The following is an 18,660-nucleotide window of genomic DNA, read 5'->3' as shown; positions in this document are numbered from 1 at the left end:
AGCTCCTCTGGGAAGCAGGGCAGGTCTTGAAGCTGTGAGGCCTCTGGTGCTGGAGGAGGCAGCTGGCAAGCTGAGAGCCAGCCTTTCCAAAGCAAAGCTACAATGTAATGCCCTGACAGGATTTTTGACCAGTCCATTAACAAGACTGCTAATATTCAAGGTTAGCAAGGGAATAAGTAGCATTCACTCTCATACCATATTGGCAGAAGTGTTCGCTGTTAACGGTATTTTGGAGAGCATTTTGGTAACACCTATTAAAATTTGAAATGCACATACGCTTTGATCCAGACATTCCACTGTGGGATTTATAGAGTCCAGAAATACTTAAAGATATACAAGTGAGTGGTGAATGTGACTCTGTAAATGACATAAAAATTTGGAAATAATCATCAATAAAGGAATAAATAGGCCACAGAACAGCTTTTATAAAATACTATGCAGCTAGTAAAAAAATGATGTAATTCCATACACCACAATGGAAGGAATTCAGATTAATTAAGTGAAAAAAGGAAGAGTAGAATGATACATTTTGTATGATAGTCTTTCAGGACAATCATTTGATCCAATAGATCCACACACAGACCACTGAGCAGTGCATGTGGGTGCAGCTATATGCATATATGAGGGTAAAGTCACCAAAGGGCTGATAGCAATTAGCTGTAAGATTGTCGAGGAGGACAGCTGACCCAAGCAGAGTCACTCTCCTGGTATTCTGAGACTGGGTGTCCTTGGGTAGCAGGACACCACCATATGTAAATTTGGTTGCAGATGGGAGAGCTGTCTTCCTCCCACCAAGTGATTAGCTGAGAAGTGAATCTCTGGAGCATAAAAAAAGGAAACAGAAACAGAGAAGGGAGGCCCAGGAGATGGAAGTACTGTTGTGTGGGCACCAACTTTTCATCTAGCTTCCAACCTCTTCCAATGTGTAGCATATTCCCACCTTTGAGAGTCACTGCTCTGAGTCCCCTGGAAAACATGGGATAAGTTACTTCCTCTGTGTGTGGAGATGCTTAATTCAACCCAAGTTGTTTCTATTACATGTAAACACATTTGCATCTTAGTATATGTTAGGGAGCTACTTCTATTGATTGGGGAGCTATTTCTAAGTCTCTTGCAAAGTATAGACTCATTGGTTATTCAGCATACTATGCCCTTCTCTCTTGACCTTTACTTTTATTTTATCTTTTCCATCCATGGTACTTAATGTGGTGCTTGCTGCTCAGCTGGCATTTAATAAATGTTTTTGGTGAATGAAAAAGTAGACATATTCAAATGAATCAATGATAGACAAGGACAGCCAGTGGATTTATCATATTCTAACAACATCATCCTATTGACTACAAGCACCTTTAATTGCTGAAAGTCAACTATTTTCACCACAAAATGGAAATTCCACATGCTATTATATTTTACAGTCTGTAAGGCATTTTCACATCCTTTGTCCACCAGTTGATGGGGCCAGGCTGTAAAGGAAGGAGGGATTCTTCCCAACACACTGAGTGGGATGGATTCAACACTCGATTCCAGCCCCCATGGTAACTTTGGCAATATTCTCCTTTGTTAAAGAACAAGTAAAGAGTAGCTTGTGCTGTGTTGCAACTTGGCCCTACTTTGGCTGAGCACACTGAGGAGATGGGGCAGAATCCAATATCCCCAGAAGCCATGCCCACCACATCCACTGTAATTCAAGAGACACTTGAATGGTCAAGTTGGCTCCCTCTGCCACCTCTCAGAAAATTCAGTGTTGCCCAAGACCTTGGGGACTCATATTCAAAACTGAAAAGGAAGAGGGAGGCTTCCCTCTACGTACAGTGAGAAAGAACCCATTTCTCAGGGTCATAGATTCCGTTTCAAGATCTTGCCAGGAGCTTGGTTTATATAAACCAAGAGGCTTGTGATCAAAGTCAAGTTTTCCTGTTAAAGTTGCTAAATATGTCACATCACAATAACAGGCACATTTTAGCTCTGAATTGGGATGTTTGAGAAATAATTCTAATAGCTCTTTTCAAAGTTTGGATTCCCACCAGCTGAGCAATAAACCCAATCATTGCCACTTCTTTCCTTTCTCTCCGCTCCCTATCTCCGACTTGCATTTTCTGGCTGTTGCATGCTACACGTGTAAACAAGCAATTGCAGGCCAAGCTTAAATGCAATCACGTGGTATCCCTGATATTTAAGTCTTCCAACAAAAGATGACAAGTAAACGGCTTAGTAAACGGCTACCATGACTATACTGAGATGGTAAATATAACTTTTCTTGTATATCCAGGATGTTTACAATGAATGCTACACTTGAGTCATAAGCCTTAAAACTTTTATGAAGATTGAGAACCAACTATTTGTTACTTACACCCTTGATTCTTCATCCATTTTACCAGTTTTCTTTGTTACCACCTATTCTTTCCAGGAAAAGACAACCCCAGCTTTCAGAAATGCCTGTAATATTTGGTTTCCGTACATGAGAAGCAGTATGCATTCTAGTTGGACTTTTCTGACTTGTAACAGGAATAAGACCTGTCACCTGGGCAGCACCAGCTCACCCATGTGAGCCACACTTGGCCCCATCACCTAAACCATAGCTTGTATTTGCATTTCTGTCATTATTCAGCTCTGAAACTTTCAAAATCCTTGGACAGTTGTCTTTCTAGTCACATACCATTAACAAATAAAGTAAAAAAAAATAGGTAAACAAAGGTAAAGATCAATAAGTAAGTACATAGATACACAGATGCAATACGTTTTGCTGTCTCAGAATAATGCAGGCACTCAAAATGCATATTAAATCTTTGATTACAATCAAAGAATTAGAATGGACCTGAATGCCTGTTCAATGCATTAGCACATTTTTATTTCACTATGTCTTTTTCTGTGAGAGTTCTCTGTATTTTCTGGATATACATCCTTACAACAGGGAGCAGGCAGTACTAGGATAGACAAGAAAGTGAACAAGGTTAGAGAAACCAGAGCTAGACCCACCTGATTTACAACAAAGGGGCCTCTGAAATATAGTGAAGAAGGGTTTTTTTTTTTCAATAAACCACTGGGTCAGTTGGTCTGCCATGGGAAAAAAGTTAACTTTGACCCCTACTTCACATCATACACAGAAATCAACATCAGATACATAGATCTTACACTGAAATATGAAAGGTAACATGATAAAGGTTTTAGAAGCAAATGGGAATATTTTCATGACCTTGAGGTGGGCAATTTTCAGAACAAGTATATAAAAAGCAAGAACTTCAAAACAAAACATTAATAAAATAAACAATCTTGATGTTAATAATGTCTCATCAAAATGTATCAATACACAGATTTGGAAATAGGTTTACAATGCATGTAATATGTGTATTTTCAAAGTCAGTTCAAAACACCTTCACAGTAAAATGAAGTAAAATAAAGAATAAATACCATTTATTGAGCATGCATTCTTTGGGGTTGGCCTAAAGACTTTTCCCACCATGATCTAATTTAATCCCCATGAAAACCCCAGATGGTAGGTGCCACTAAATCCATGTTTCACAAGATAGGGGAGAGGGCTGTTTTAGGTTAAGTAAGCCCCCTAATCTCACCCAGGTAGCAAATGGCAAGGTTAGGAACCGAACACAACCCTCAGCCTCTGTGGAACTCTCAACCAGTGCACTCAACCTTCCATCTTTCTCTCCTCCTTCCATTTCTTCCGTTCACGCTCTCACCCATGTATCCATTATTACTTCTTTGCTTCTGTTCATCCATGGTAGTGTAAGGTTTTGAATGAATGTCCAACAATATGTGCTGTTTGGACATTTGGTGAAATTGGGAGAGAAGAAATTGAAAGATTGACATGGAAGGATGATGAGTCAGACTTGGACAGATGCTCTAACCTGTCCATTCCCTCTTCCCCTCCAAGCTGCTGGCTTCTCAGCTGTATGGATCCCCAGTTTTGCACCTTGAGAAAATTGTGTTCTTATTCCCTTAAGAAAGGTTTGAAGCCCCAACTTTGACTTTTCTACTTCAAGCAATGGGAAATATAGAGGGAAAACTCTCATGAGGAAATATGTCACTACCCTCAAAACTGTGAACATGAAAACTCTAATAAATTGGCCAAGTTTACAAGACCTCTAGTTCTATGGCAAGTTATAACAATTGTCATCAGGTCAGAGGTAAGAAAAGTTTCAATGATCATGCCATTCAAGTTTGTCAGCCCTGGAGGCATAGCAGAGGCAAATGCCAGAACCAGGCATCATGCTGTTTATAAAGTTCTCCATGTGATTCTAATATTGATGCAGGGTTGAGAACACAGAGGTACTCCAAACTTTCCTGACTACAGGAGAAGCTAGGAGGACTCAGGGATCCCAACAAAATGTGGGTACAAAATGGCCCACAGTCATCTAGAAAGGAACTCATGATGAATTAACCAGGTCAGCATTTTCACTACTCTAGAGAATTCCATAGCTCTGCTCTAAGTGATTAATAAAGAACACCAATGGGGCCACCTGTGTGGCTCAATTGGTTAAACATCCATCAGCTCAGGTCATGATCTTGTGGTTTGCAAATTCCTGCCTCTCATCAGACTATCTGCTGTCAGCGTGGGACCTGCTTTGGATCCTCTGTTGCCCTCTCTCTCTGTCCCTCTCCTCTTGCTCTCTCTTTCAAAAATAAATAACCATTAAAAAATATAGAACACCAATGAAATTCATCTTCTTGCTCTCCAACTTCTTAGGAGACTGGCTGACTATCCATAGATTAAAACATAAATTTATACAAGATCTAAATATTCAGCAACAAAACCAGGGAAAGCGCACGAGTCATGTGAAAGAAACTCAACTCTATCCCACTCCACTGAGGATGGCACAGTTTTGTTTTGTTTTGTTTTGCCTCTTCTCCATCTACAAAAAAAAAAAAAATCAGGATGGCTTACAACCAGGATGCACACACACATTTATACACAATACATTAGGAAAGATGATGTGATGAAATGGAAATAGAGTTATTGAATCAGGAACAGGAAAACATTTTTAAGGACAAAAAATGCACATACAGAGACACTGAGTGAATAATGAGGCATTATTTGTGGATTCCTGAGACTGAAGAAATAGAATACCTAAATACTTATTAAAGGGATTTAATTAAATTATGAAAGGTCAATAAGATAAAAAATGAGGTGACTCTCTATGTTACGGTATGGAGGAATTTCCAAGACAAGCTGAAAAAACTAGAAGTTCGGTCCAGAGCACAGAACCTGATACCCCCTCCAGAAGAGGTGATGCCAGAAGCATGGGCTTCCTCTGCCTCTGGGGAGGGTTTCAGGATGGGTGGAACAGGAGGGAGTTGACATTCATAATAGACCTTTTTGATCTACTGGAATCTTTTGTACTATACGCTTTCCATTTTCCCAAATAAAAAACTAACGGAACACTACTAACACTGTCATTTAAAAGAAGTACATAATTTTTAGAGAAATAGAACTTTAAGACTAAGGAAAGGAAAAACCCAAGTTATTTAGAACTGTGAAGTCCTGAATACAGTATTTTAAATCTGTCTCCTGACCTGTGAAGAAAAGGAGAAGAAAAGAGATGAACTTACAAAAATCCATGTGAACATTAAGTAATGACTTTCCCAACCTGGGTCTGGGTTGCTCAGGCAAGAATGGACATTGTCACATTGTGTGGGCAGCAACCATTCTGCCCAGATGAGCCAGAACTCATGCTCCCAGTGTGACCTCCTACTTGGGACACTTTCCTTCAAACCAAGAACCCGAGTCCTTATGGAGCCCACCTCTGGGCCCAGCCAGATCCACCCAGACATACTCTCTTAGGGAAAGGCCACCACACAGTCCCATCCAGATGTTCCATCTCCCCATCCAGATGTCCTACCTCCTTCTAAGCTTTGCTGCATGATGAAGAGACTATCTCATCTTCTGTGGTGGTCACATGCTGTTATGCTGACTACAGATAATGCTGACTTGATGTATGAGCCCTTTCCTGGAGACAAAATACTGTTTGCATTTTCAGTGCTGGAAATTTTAGGCAGAATAACACTTTGAAAGATTCTAAGCTATAGAAACTTCCAGCAGCAACTCCTTGAATCATACCATATAAACAAAGTCTTTCAACCCCCCCCCCCCATGGGTCTGTTCTGTGAAACTATGAATGTCATGTTCATTTGGGGGATATTGATTTCTGTATTTTCCTGATGCCTCTCCCCTTTACTTCCCTCACTTAAGCTGATGGACAAGCCCCCATACTTTCGTACATTGCAAGAGGTTTGTGGCACGAGAAAGAAGAATTTGTCTGCAAGAGACTTCAGTTGCCTGATTTTGTTTCCCAAGGCCTATCCTGTTTGGAGGTTGCACCCATTGCCAGAGACACAGGAGAGGAGCAGCAGAGACTGTGTCCAGGTGGGCCAGGAGGATGATGGGAAGTGTGGCCTCAGGTGGAAGGCTGACAATGCTTGGCAGTGGGACACCCAGGAGGTGGTAGGATCAGAGCAGTCCAGACACCCAAACACTGAGCTCCAGAATGAGAGGTTAGGGCCCCATGCCCCAGCTACCCCTGTCCCTTTCAAGCTCCCTGAAAGCCTCTGAGGGGAGGGGTCCCCAATAATGCCAGGGTGGTGTCTTTTAGACATTTAGTTGAGGGCAGCAGTTCTGAGTCAGAATGAAGTGATTTGAGGGACTAGAGATAATTTTACTTCTTGCATACCTGAGTATGTGGGTTGAAATCCTACCAGTTATTCATAGCTTTCAAGAACTGTTCCAGATCAAGCCTGATAACTTCTTGTACCCTGACTCTAAGTAGAATCAGAGGGAAAGAGAGAGAGAAAAATTTTGAAAGTGAGTCCTCTTTTGCCTCATGGTATGTTTTCACTATGAAAAAGGTGGTAATGAGCAAGTTCACATTCCTCCTGAAGCCCTCATTCCTGCTTTCCTTAGGGGGCTGCCTCCACTCTCCATTGCTTTATATTTTGTTTTGTTTTGTTTTGTTTTGTTTTGTTTTTGAAAATAGGAGAGGCTCCAAGGCAGGGTTGGAAAAAACTCCATAAAAAGGTCTGTCTCCTGCCACATGCCCCCTGCTTGACATGACCCAGGTTTGGAGAATGGAGGGCTGTGTGCTTTCTGGCATTCCAACGACATGTTTTATCTTCAGGGACTAAATCAATGCCCATGGAAGAAACCGTGAGTCTTCCAGATAAATCCAGCTGCAGGAGGAAGCTGAGGACATACCAGGAGACTTGCAAAGTATACGTATATGAAGAGGTAAACCTGTGTTTCCCAGTGGGAGCAACTGGAGCAGGTGGCTCTCACTGCTCATGAGGAAGGAGCTGGATAAGGTCACAGAGAATCGTGTTCAAGGACCAGAAAGGGACTGTTCTCAAGAGAAACCATAAACTGCCTAGAGATGATAGTCGCAGATAAGATCAAGTGGTGTCATTGTCATCCCATCTTTGCAGAAGTAACATGACTAAAAGCAGACTGGCTGACAAATGCAGAGCTTAGATATGAACTGCAGCCCTTACCAGGGAAAATAGAAACTTTGCTGCCAACCCTAAGAATGACTGTACAGAAGTGAATGCTGCCCCATGCAGGATTGTACTGCAAGCGGGGGTGGGGAACAAGTACCTCTGTATATCTACCTTCCAGGCTAATGGGGTTAATGACCACCACTTTTCACTTTCCCTCCTAAAGACCTGTGGCTGAGAGCACTCCCTGGCCCCACAACCCCTCCTGTGCAGACCTAACATGCAGAACCAGGGGGACAGACAGCTAAGGATGCAGAGCAGACAGCACCTACCCCCTGCTGCCCTGGCCACCCGCACCCACCATGCAGCCTCTTTTTACCAAGGCATCAGGTGGACAAATCACATCCTGTGGGCCAGATGCCACCTAAACACTTGTTTAGTCTGCACATGTTTTTAAGTAATTGCCAAATCATTTCTTGTAAAACGTGAACTGTGTAAAATTGGAGAATCTAGCAAAATGAGGCCCAATATCTCCACAAGCCCACAATCCTCTGGGGCTAAAGTGCACTTCCCTTTCTAGATGTGGACTAGCTCCCTAGTTGGCCATAGTCCCCTGCCACTCTCTATTTCACTGCTAGTTTGGTCCACTTCACTCACTTGTATTATTGCCTGGCCCATGTGGGTTTGGGGAACTGTGATCTCTGGGAGGATAGAATCAAAAGACCTGTAAAGCCCAGACTTCACTGTGACCTGGCTGGATGTTTCCTCCAGCATGCATGTAACCACTCTGAACTGGGGGCTTCTGGTCTCCAAAACAAGTCATGATATCTTCTACTGGTACCTTCAGAGGAGTGGTGAGACTAACTGAGATGGTACTTGAAACACTTTTTTTTTTTTTAGGTTTACAAATAGAAGATAAATCTGGAGTAGGGGGTCAACAATCTTCCATTACCTCCTATTAGGTGTTCCTATGGGTGAGTTGGGCCAGAGTCTTTTCTCCCAATAAAATGCCATCTGGTTTGTGTCTGTACACACAGTGGCTTGGAACATACCCAGATGGGCAACCAAAGCTCAAGTCTTTGGGAGATGCTGGAATAAAAAAAAAATAAAAGAAAAAGGAAACACCTTGCTTGGTATCCTTGCTACAACTCTTCCTCCATCCCCTCCCCCACCTTTATGCCAATTACCACAGTTAGAGAATGAAATGCGATCATTTGAAGAAGCTTAGTGTCGAATCTATAATTTCCTTTGCTGTTTGGGTTTATAGACTATGACTGTCAGGCTCCTTGAAGGCTAGCCTGACACCCCCCAGGATTCTGAAGAATTTTAGCAAATTTGTTTTCTCAAAGGAAAATGCTGAAGCTCCCATGGAGGGGATTCTGAATTTCTCAAGCTGGGACAATGACAGGCCGGTAGTGACTGGGGCTGGCAAGCATCTGCACCCACGCCAGCTGTCAGCCTTTCAGCCTCATGTCACATAAACATAGTTTGTCCAACCCCGCCATTTGATCACCACAAAATAAACACTGTGAGAAATGAATGTGTAACAGCCCTTCCCCCGACTCCCACCCAGGGCTAGGGGAAAGGTCAAAAGAAGTAGGAGGGAGATGACAACTGATCATGTTCCTTTAGCTGACACTAGTAAAGAAGGTAGTAGGTTCCAGCAGTTGGTGGGGATGTCTTAAGTGGAGAGAGGCTTGGTCTCGAGTGCTTGGTGCTCCCTGAGGATGGGAAGATCAACTACTCACTTTTAAACCTACCCCAGGGATCTCTGTCTAGCAATCTCTATGTAGCTAGCATGATCTCTAGTAACAGATGTGTTAGCATATGTACCTAATACCCATGCAAATGTTGAGTCAGGCATTCATATACATTCCCAGGCCAGATGTGAGCTCTTGCTGCCCCTTGGCATCCAGAAAGATTTCATTCAACCTTCCCTTCCCTGATTTGTGGAAAGTCTTCATCAAGGCTTTTTGCAAATTTCTATGAATCAGGGTTCTCTCAAGCACTTCTATATTGGGGCATTGTTTTCCAATTCTCATTTTTTTTTTTTTTTTTTGGTTTGGTCTCCATTTCATTGTTCCTCAGGGGAACTCGACACTATAATTTCATCAACAGACACACACACGCACACATTTATGTCGGTGGAGGGAACACTTTAATAAATGTTTTGGGGATAAAAGGACTTGCATGAAGAACTGCAAACTATGAACAACTTACAATTTAATATCAGATGATTCTGCTCTTTAGATCCCTCCCATCACCTGCACAACTTGCTGGCCATACTGCTGAAGCTTCCTTTGTGCTTTCTCTGTCCATTCTCTTTCCCCTCACCCCCTCCATGTCTCCAGGGTCCTTTCTGTTTCTAATGTAAAGTGGGTTAAGCCAACCACTGGTGCTGTAGCCCTGGCTAGTCCATTTCCTCCCTTTTGGTCCCCAGGAGCCCACCAAGACATTCTCTCCTAACAAAAGTAATTCCCTCCCCATCAGAAATTATGGTTCAGGCTCTTAGAATAACCAGAGCACTCACTCTCCCCCAATGAAGACTCCCCTTTCCACTTCTTAATCCTACTCTTTGGGAGCTGCTGCTGGTTGTTATAAATTTTGGCTTTCAGTACAGAGAAAGACCTGAAATGACTATTTTGCCCATGAAAATTAAGTTTTTCTCTTCTACCTATGGGCACTGCCAGGCTTCTGTCTGAAACCTGAAACCAGGAAGTAGACTATGTAAATTTTTCACAAACATTGGGCAGCTTGTTCTATTAAAGAAAGTATTCTCATATTTTGAGAATTTTGATGGTCTATGTCTTAGTTTTGGTCCCCCCACACAGGCCCTAAGACAAGGGCTTGGATCCAAGTGGTTTATTAGGGAAGTGATCCTGAGAAGCACACTGATGGCTTGCAGAAGCAAGATGGGAATAAGTGAAGGCTGTCAAAATGTGGGCTTAGGAGGGTGACCTCTGGAAGCCCCTGGAGGTCAGTCCCTAGTGACCTGAGAGTCTGTGGGAAGACATGCTCAGATCTATCTGTGGAAGGGCAAAGACAGAAGATATCAACCCCACACAGGATGGTCAGAAATGGAAGGTGACCTTATCAGAGGACCAGGGGATATGGGCTGGACACTGTCTCCATCTGCTACTGAGAACTAAGGTGACTTTTTCCAGTGTAACTAGCAGAGCACCCATGACATGTACACTGTATATACCACTTCATTTGCTTCCTCCAGCAAATCTACGGAGTTAGTGTTCTCCCTACTTGAGAACAAGATGCCTAGAGCATTGGGAGTTTAAGCACTATGCCCTGGCTATGCAGCTGGTCATCAACAGGATCAGGGATTGACTCTTACATCTGATGCTCTAGGACACTGTCCTCAAGAACTGCCACCACAAATTCCCTCCCCGTAAGCATATGCTGTTTCATTCATCACGACATGTGGTCTGTGTCCACCACGACCCTGAATTTATACTGGCCTGTGACTGCTTTGACCAAAACAATGTGGCAGGGTTAACACCATAACAGTCCTGAGACTAGGCCTTATGTGCTTCACAGCTTTTATTTTCTCTCTTAAAGTCAGCCACCATGAAGACGGTGGGCCACACTGAGACCGCTATGCTGTGAGAAAGCTCGATTTAGCCTCATGGAGAAATGGAGCAGCACCAAGACACCAGTGATGTGAGTGAGGACTTCCCTGACCCTCCAGACCAGTCCAGAGGCCAGAGACACATACAAAATGAATGCCTTCTACAAGTGTTATGAGGAGCAGAGCCACCCAGCTGAGTCAAGTCAGCACACAGCATCATGAAAAGTAACAAACCATTATTGTTTTAAGCCACAACATTCTGGCATGGTTTATTAACTGAATAATGCTATTTTTCCCATAGTCACTATCTACTTGTATATAACTTAGATAAGCAGAATCATTTTTTAAGATAAAAAAAACAATTACATAGAAAAGATTTGACAGGAAAATCTTAAGTTTCTCTCAGGCATCATGCAATTTTGAAGCCATTTCTAAGGGCACTGTAGCTATGGAACAGGCGGCAATCATGTGCAATGACCTTACAAATGAGAACACAGCAGAATTCGCAGGCCCAAGGCCTGCCCCTGCTCTGAGTCCAGGATGGTTCATTAGTGTGCCTTTGATGGTGGATTTGCCTTGCTCTGTCTCCATTTGAAAGTGATTTATCAGGCTCAAGAGGAGAAACCTTAAGCCCAGTTGCTCCAGGCCCCATCATTAACACACAGGGTAACTGAAGGAAGGCCAAAAAGCCCGAGGACCAGCCTCACTTGTGGCTCAGGACAGCTGTGACCATGCTCTCCAAGACAGAGTCACAGTCAATGAGCTGCCCAGGCAACAGCTCTCTGGGCACTAGTAGAGGTGAGAGGTAGAGGGAAGAAGGAGGAGGCAAAGCCCTGTCCTAAAGGTACCAACAGCCTAGCAGGAAAGATAAAACTCATGTGAGACAAAATTAGGGGGCTCAAGAAGAACGAGGTTGGAGAAATGACACTGCCAAACTTCAAGTCTTAGTAACCAAAACAGGTGGTATGGAAAAACAAAACAAAACAAAACAAAACAAAACATGTAGACAAAGAGACCAATGGAACAGAATAGAGAGACCAAAAACAGACCCACTTAAAGATAGTCAACTGACCTTTAACAAAGGAGTAAATGTTGAGAAAAGACAGTCTTTTTCAGCAAACAAATGGTACTAGAAAAACTAGATGTCTACATGTGGGGGGTGGGGGCGGGGAGAACCTAGACACAGACCTTAATACTCTTCACAAAAATTAACTCAAAATGGATTATAGGCTTAAATCTAAAATACAAACGTATAAAACTCTTAGAAGATAACACAGGAGAAAATCCAGATGACCTTGCATTTGGCCAGACCTTTTTAGATACACCCAAAGGATGACCCATGAAAGAAAAAAAAAAAAACTGATAAGGTGAACTTTCATTTGTATTAAAAACTTCTGCTTTTTTTTTTTTAATTTTTTTTTCAACGTTTATTTATTTTTGGGACAGAGAGAGACAGAGCATGAACGGGGGAGGGGCAGAGAGAGAGGGAGACACAGAATCGGAAACAGGCTCCAGGCTCTGAGCCATCAGCCCAGAGCCTGACGCGGGGCTCGAACTCACGGAGCGCGAGATCGTGACCTGGCTGAAGTCGGACGCTTAACTGACTACGCCACCCAGGCGCCCCAAAAACTTCTGCTTTGAGAAAGACATGGTTAAAGAAAGGAAAAGATAGGTCAAGGACTAGGAGAAAATATTTATAAAACAATTACCTGATAAAGGACTGGTGTCCAAAATACACACACACAAATCTCTTACTACTCAACAATAAGAAAAGAAAACAACCTGATTAAGAATGAGCAGAATAGCTGAGCAGACACATCACCAGAGCTGAAATACAAATGACAAATAAAGATAGGAAGAAGATGCTCCATGTGTCCTTACGGAATTGCACAAGAAGACACCACCGCTCACCTACTAGAGTGGCCATAAGTCCAAACACTGACAACACCACATACTGACAAGGATGTGGAGCCACAGGAGTGCTCGTTCATGGCTGGCAGTAACGCAAATGATCCAGGTACTTTGGAAGACAGTTTGGTGGTTTCTTATGAAGTCAAACATACTTTTACAATTCAGCAATCCCACTTCTTGGTATTTATGCAAAGGAGTTTAAAATGTTTGTCCACATAAAAACCTGTACATGAATGTTTACAGCAGCTTCATTTGTAATTGTCAAAATTGGAAGGAACCAAGCTGTCCTTCAATAAGTTAATGGATGAACAAAATGTGGTAGATGCAGACAATGTAATATTAGTTGGTGATTTTACTTATTTTATTTTTTAATGTTTATTTATTTTTGAAAAAGAAGGAGAGCACAAGCCAGGTAGGGGCAGAGAGATAGAGGAGGACAGAGGATCTGAAGCAGGCTCTGTGCTGACAGCAGAGAGCCTGATGCGGGGGTTGAACTCACAAACCGTGAGATCACGACCTGAGCAGAGCTCAGATGCTTTACCTACTGAGCCGCCCAGGCACCCCACTCAGTGATTTTAAAAATGAGTTATCGAGCAATGAAAAGACATGGAGGAACCTTAAATGCATATTGCTAGGTCAAAGAAGCCAATGTGAAAATGTTTACATACTGTACAATTGTAACATGACATTCTGGAAAAGATAAAACTATGGAGACAGTAAAAAATTATCAGTGGTTGCCAGGGATTTATGGGGGCAGAGTTGGGGAAGGAAGGGGTGATGAACACGTGGAGCACCAGGGGTATTTCAGGGCAGTGAAACTATTCCGTGTGATACTGTAATGATGGATACATGTCATTATATATTTGTCAAAATCCTAGAATGGGAATATCAAGAGTTAACCCTAATGGAAACTATGGACTTTATTTAATAATAATTTATTAATATTGGCTCATCAGTTGTAACAAGTGTATCACACTAATGTAAGATATTCATAACAGGGGAAGCCAGGGTGTGAAGAAGGAGAGAATATGTGGAAATTCTCAGAACCTTCTGTCCCTTTATCTGTAAACCAGAAACTATTTTTAAAAAAGAATAAAATAATAAGCTCTACTAATTTTAAACAAATAAATAAATGTAGATATGTAGATATGAATGTCGAGGTAAAGAATATACACCGAATTCTTTCTCTGGGTGGTGGGCTTATGGTGCTTATTTTATTCTCTTTTCCCATCAGTATTGTCTATTTTCCTGCAATAAACATACAAAACAGAGACAGAGAACAAGAGAGCAGGTGTGAAAGTGCCTTTCCCTGACTTATGAAAGGGGAGAAGGGTCAGGACAGGTATACTGACTGAGTAGGTTTCCAGGAAAAATTGGGAGTCTTGAGGAAGGAAGTAAACAGAAGTCTGTCTTGTTTGTGGAAGAAAAACCTGGGTAACATAAAGAGAGTGTGAAACACCCTAACAATCCATCCATAATGAGATTTTAATGTGTAGTGAGAATAATAAACACTGTGTTTATAGAAATACATACTCTAGAAATTATTTAAAACTTCAGAGCCTGAATATTTTGTATTGCACTATAAGTTCACACTGCTTCTTCCACATACCCATTTGAGCATCACAGAGCAGGTGCTGTAGTCCCTCTTCTTCCAAGAGCTGAACCAAGGCAAGAGAAGCTGAAATGCCCAAGGCCACATGGCACGCTGACCCCTCTTCCCATCACCCATCACTCTTGGACTTAACAGTGCTGCTCTTGAAGTGACCACCATGTAATTAATTGAGAACTCCAGATCAAGGGGCACAGATGGGCCCCATATAAGCAAACCATGTATAAACAAAATCTGAATTTAGCAAATGTATACGATTTTGTTCAATTTGCAAAATGATTTAGTTGAAAAGGATTTGTTTGGTCCTCAATTAACATATATAGTTTCACCAACTTCTTCTTAGAAATGATTTTGGAGAAGGATGTAGAAATTAAGAAAATAGCTAGAACACTGAAGGAACTAATAGCTGTTCCCTTGTTTGGCACACATTTATCCACTCTGTGCCCATCCCCAGGGACAGAGGAATGGACAAGTAGACAAAGTTTCTGCTGTCACAGAGCCAGGGAGACAGTCAGTAAACACAGAATTACATTATTATCTAGTGCTGAGTTATTCTAATGAAATAGGATAAAATGTGGGTCCAGCCTAGCCTGGGGGGTGGGAAAAAGCTTCTCAGACTAAGAAATACTTACACAGATGCTTGTCAAATCAGAAGGAATTGGCAGATAGTAGTGGATTGAGAGCCTTGGATATGAAGTCAAGAAAGTGTCAGGTGTAGGAAGCGGCATGTGCCCTGTTGGCAGGAAAGTGCTGGCTTGGTTGGACAAAGCTGACACTTATCAGTGAGTCTGAGACAGAGCTAGCAAGGAATCAGGTAAAAGAAAAGGCTTAGGAGATAGGCAAGATCTTACAGGTCAAGGTGAGGAGTTAGGACAATATTCTCAGAACCATGGAGAACCCTGAGGATTCTGAGCTCAGGGGTGGCATCTTCCAATCTATTTTAAAAGAGGATGGAGCTAGAGTATAAATATTACCAACGCGATATTTGTTTTAAATCTTTAATTATGATTCTTCTGAAGTTATAGTAAAAAAATATTTTAAAAATAATGCTGGGGCACCTGGGTGGCTCAGTCAGTTGAGTGTCCAACTTCGGCTCAGGTCATGATCTGTGTTTTGTGAATTCGAGCCCCACATGGGTTCACTGCTGTCAGTGCAGAACCCGCTTCGGATCCTCTCTCCCTCTCTCTCTCTCTCTCTGACCCTCTCCCCCTCACACTCTGCCTCTCAAAAATAAATAAAACATAGAAAAAATAATAATGTTTGGTTTGCATCCATTATTAACCTGTTTCCAGGACTCTGGGGAACAGGAGAGAGGTGGTGGTCACTTCTGTGGTCCTTGCCTGCACCTGCCACATGGGGGCAGCACTTCACTATGGCCATCACGGCAGGGGCGTCCTGAGCACAGCAGATGATTGCTAAAGCTGTGGATCCTGGAGGTGCCAGGGAGACACTGTCTTCCAGAAGGCCACAGACACTCTGTGACACACTTTATTACCCAGGCCTACAGGATGTGTTATAGCCCTCATACCTGTTTCTGACGGAGTCCATCCCCAAGATGACCCCTCCAGAATTTTCCTTTTGGCTCTTTCCCCAGGCCTCTGATAATGTGGCCATCAATCTGAGACTGCTCACAGGAGGCCTTCTGCTCCAGGGCCCAGGCTGGTCCTGGTGCTCAAGCAAAGCTGATTTCGCAAAAAGGCCTGATGGTCACCCACCCTATCAGTCCCTCAGCGGTATTCCTGAGCCCCTGTGGGACCCAGCTAAGTCTATTGTTTTCACCTCTACAGAAACGGAGGAAGTGATGTTAGGCTCCAGGCTCATATCTGGAATGGGCATTCGTATTAAATCCTTATACCAAGTTTATAAGCACAACTGCACAAATACCTACTTTATAGATGAAAAACAGACAACAACAATAACATTGGCACGAAAATACAAGATGTCAGAGTCACAGAACAAGTAAAAGATGCCATTGGGATTTGAACCAGCACCTCCCTCCACCATGCTGCCACAAAAACCCAGGAACTGTGGGCTAAATCACAACCCCCCAGCCACTCACCTGCGCCGACACTTTGCAAGAGGCAGCAGGCCCCCCAAGGGCAGGTTAACGTGGTGCAGGTGCTAAAAGACCACCCTTCAAAAAAATAATTCATGGGGTGCCTGGCTGGCTCACTTGGTGGAACATGGGACTGTCTTGGTCTCAGGGCGGTAAGTTCAAGCCCCACGTAGAGGTTAATATGGCATAAAAATATAAAAATAAAATCTCAAAATAATAATAATAATAATAATTCAGGAAGAATTTACTTTCACAAAGAAGACAATCACAAAGAAGAAATCAATGATGTCTGAACAACATTTTTTTTTTAAATTTTTTTTTTTTCAATGTTTATTTATTTTTGGGACAGAGAGAGACAGAGCATGAACGGGGGAGGGGCAGAGAGAGAGGGAGACACAGAATCAGAAACAGGCTCCAGGCTCTGAGCCATCAGCCCAGAGCCCGACGCGGGGCTCGAACTCACGAACCGCGAGATCGTGACCTGGCTGAAGTCGGCCGCTTTACCGACTGCGCCACCCAGGTGCCCCTGAACAACATTTTTTGTCTAAAAGTATACTATATTCTTCCATAGTTCAGTTCTGAATAAACTGAGGATCTCTTGGGGCAACTGAGTGCTCAGTCAGTTAAGCGTCTGACTTAGGCTCTGGTCATGATCTCACTGTTTGTGAGTTCGAGCCCCACGTCAGGCTCTGTGCTGACAGCTCAGAGCCTGGAGCCTGCTTCGGATTCTGTCTTCCTGTCTCTCTGCTCCTGCCCTGCTCATGCTCTCTCTCTCTTTCTCTCTCAAAAATAAATATCTTTAAAAAAATAAAAAACAAAAATAAACTGAGGATCTCTTTCATTCTGTGTTGCTTTAATATCTACCTATTTATTGAGTACCTGCCTTTATAATAAGCACTTTATTCTGTATATTGTATTTTTTGTTTCCCTAATTTCCATTTTTTATAGGTTCCATTTGTTTACCAAAAAAAGTCTCTTTTCATTTATTATGAGCATGTTTTCTTTTACCTCACAGAGAATAGTTTCAACAGTTGCTTTAAGATCCTACTGATTCTAACATCTGGGTCATCTCCATATTCGGGTTTCTATTGTTGTTATTTTCCTGTTTCTTAATATATTGAGTGATTCTAGAGTCTTTTCTGGCATTGGGACCATATGCTTTGGAGTCAAGATTGCGAATGTTCATTTGTTTTTGCAAGAAGATAACTCATTTGAGCTCTAACTGAAAGGGAAACCCCGCTTTCCCTGACAGGAGAACAGATCTCAGCTCAGCATCTTGACCCTTAGCTGGGCTGCTTGAGCTGCAGTTCAGACATCAGCTGAGAGGCAGGCAGAACCATACACAGAATGTGGGTCCCCTCCCCCAACCCCGACTCTCCTTCTTAAGACTCTCATGCTCCAGCAGCTTCAGTGACCTTGAGCTCTGACCCCAGCTCTTTAAGCCAGTAAAGAGGTAAATTGTCCATTGGAGAGTTAGCCTCCCAGAATGGTGCAGACTGGGGCCTGCCCTCAGCTAGAAGCCTGAACAATACTGTGCCATTCCCTTCTTTCAAGTATTGATTCCCTCCCAGAAGTTTCTGTGGGACTCTGCTGAGAACATATGCACCCCTCATATCAGCCTTAGAGCCACCCCTGAGGAGGGTGGTGGCTTAGTAATCATCCCCATCTTACGGAATAAAAAACCCAGGCTCAAAGAGGGTAAATCATGGCTTCAAGATCAAGGTCACACAACTAGTAAATGTCACAGCCAGGAATTGAACCTCATTCAGCTGGGCTCTGAAGCCCCAATTCTTAGTCCTCAAGCTGTGACATGCTCTCTGGTTGGCACAGTTGCCTTGGCTCAGCAGTGGTTGCAAGACAGCCATCGGTATAAGCTGAGTTGTATGTGGCAGAGGGCCACAAAGTGAAGGGAGGTGCTTAGGGATGAGGATGGGACAAGGAGTGTCAGCAAGTCTCCTGGGAACAGAACTCAAGGACATGGGGCTGTGGTTCCTCCCCTTTAGCTCCAAGTGGAAGCACAACAGAGAGTCATCCCAGGGGCTGAAATAAGCTAAGTTGACAGGGAAA

This window comes from Puma concolor, chromosome A3, assembly GCF_028749965.1.
Source record: "Puma concolor isolate L17-30 chromosome A3, mPumCon1.1.hap2, whole genome shotgun sequence".
Lineage (NCBI taxonomy): Eukaryota > Metazoa > Chordata > Mammalia > Carnivora > Felidae > Puma > Puma concolor.
Note: the sequence above shows the minus strand (reverse complement) of the source record.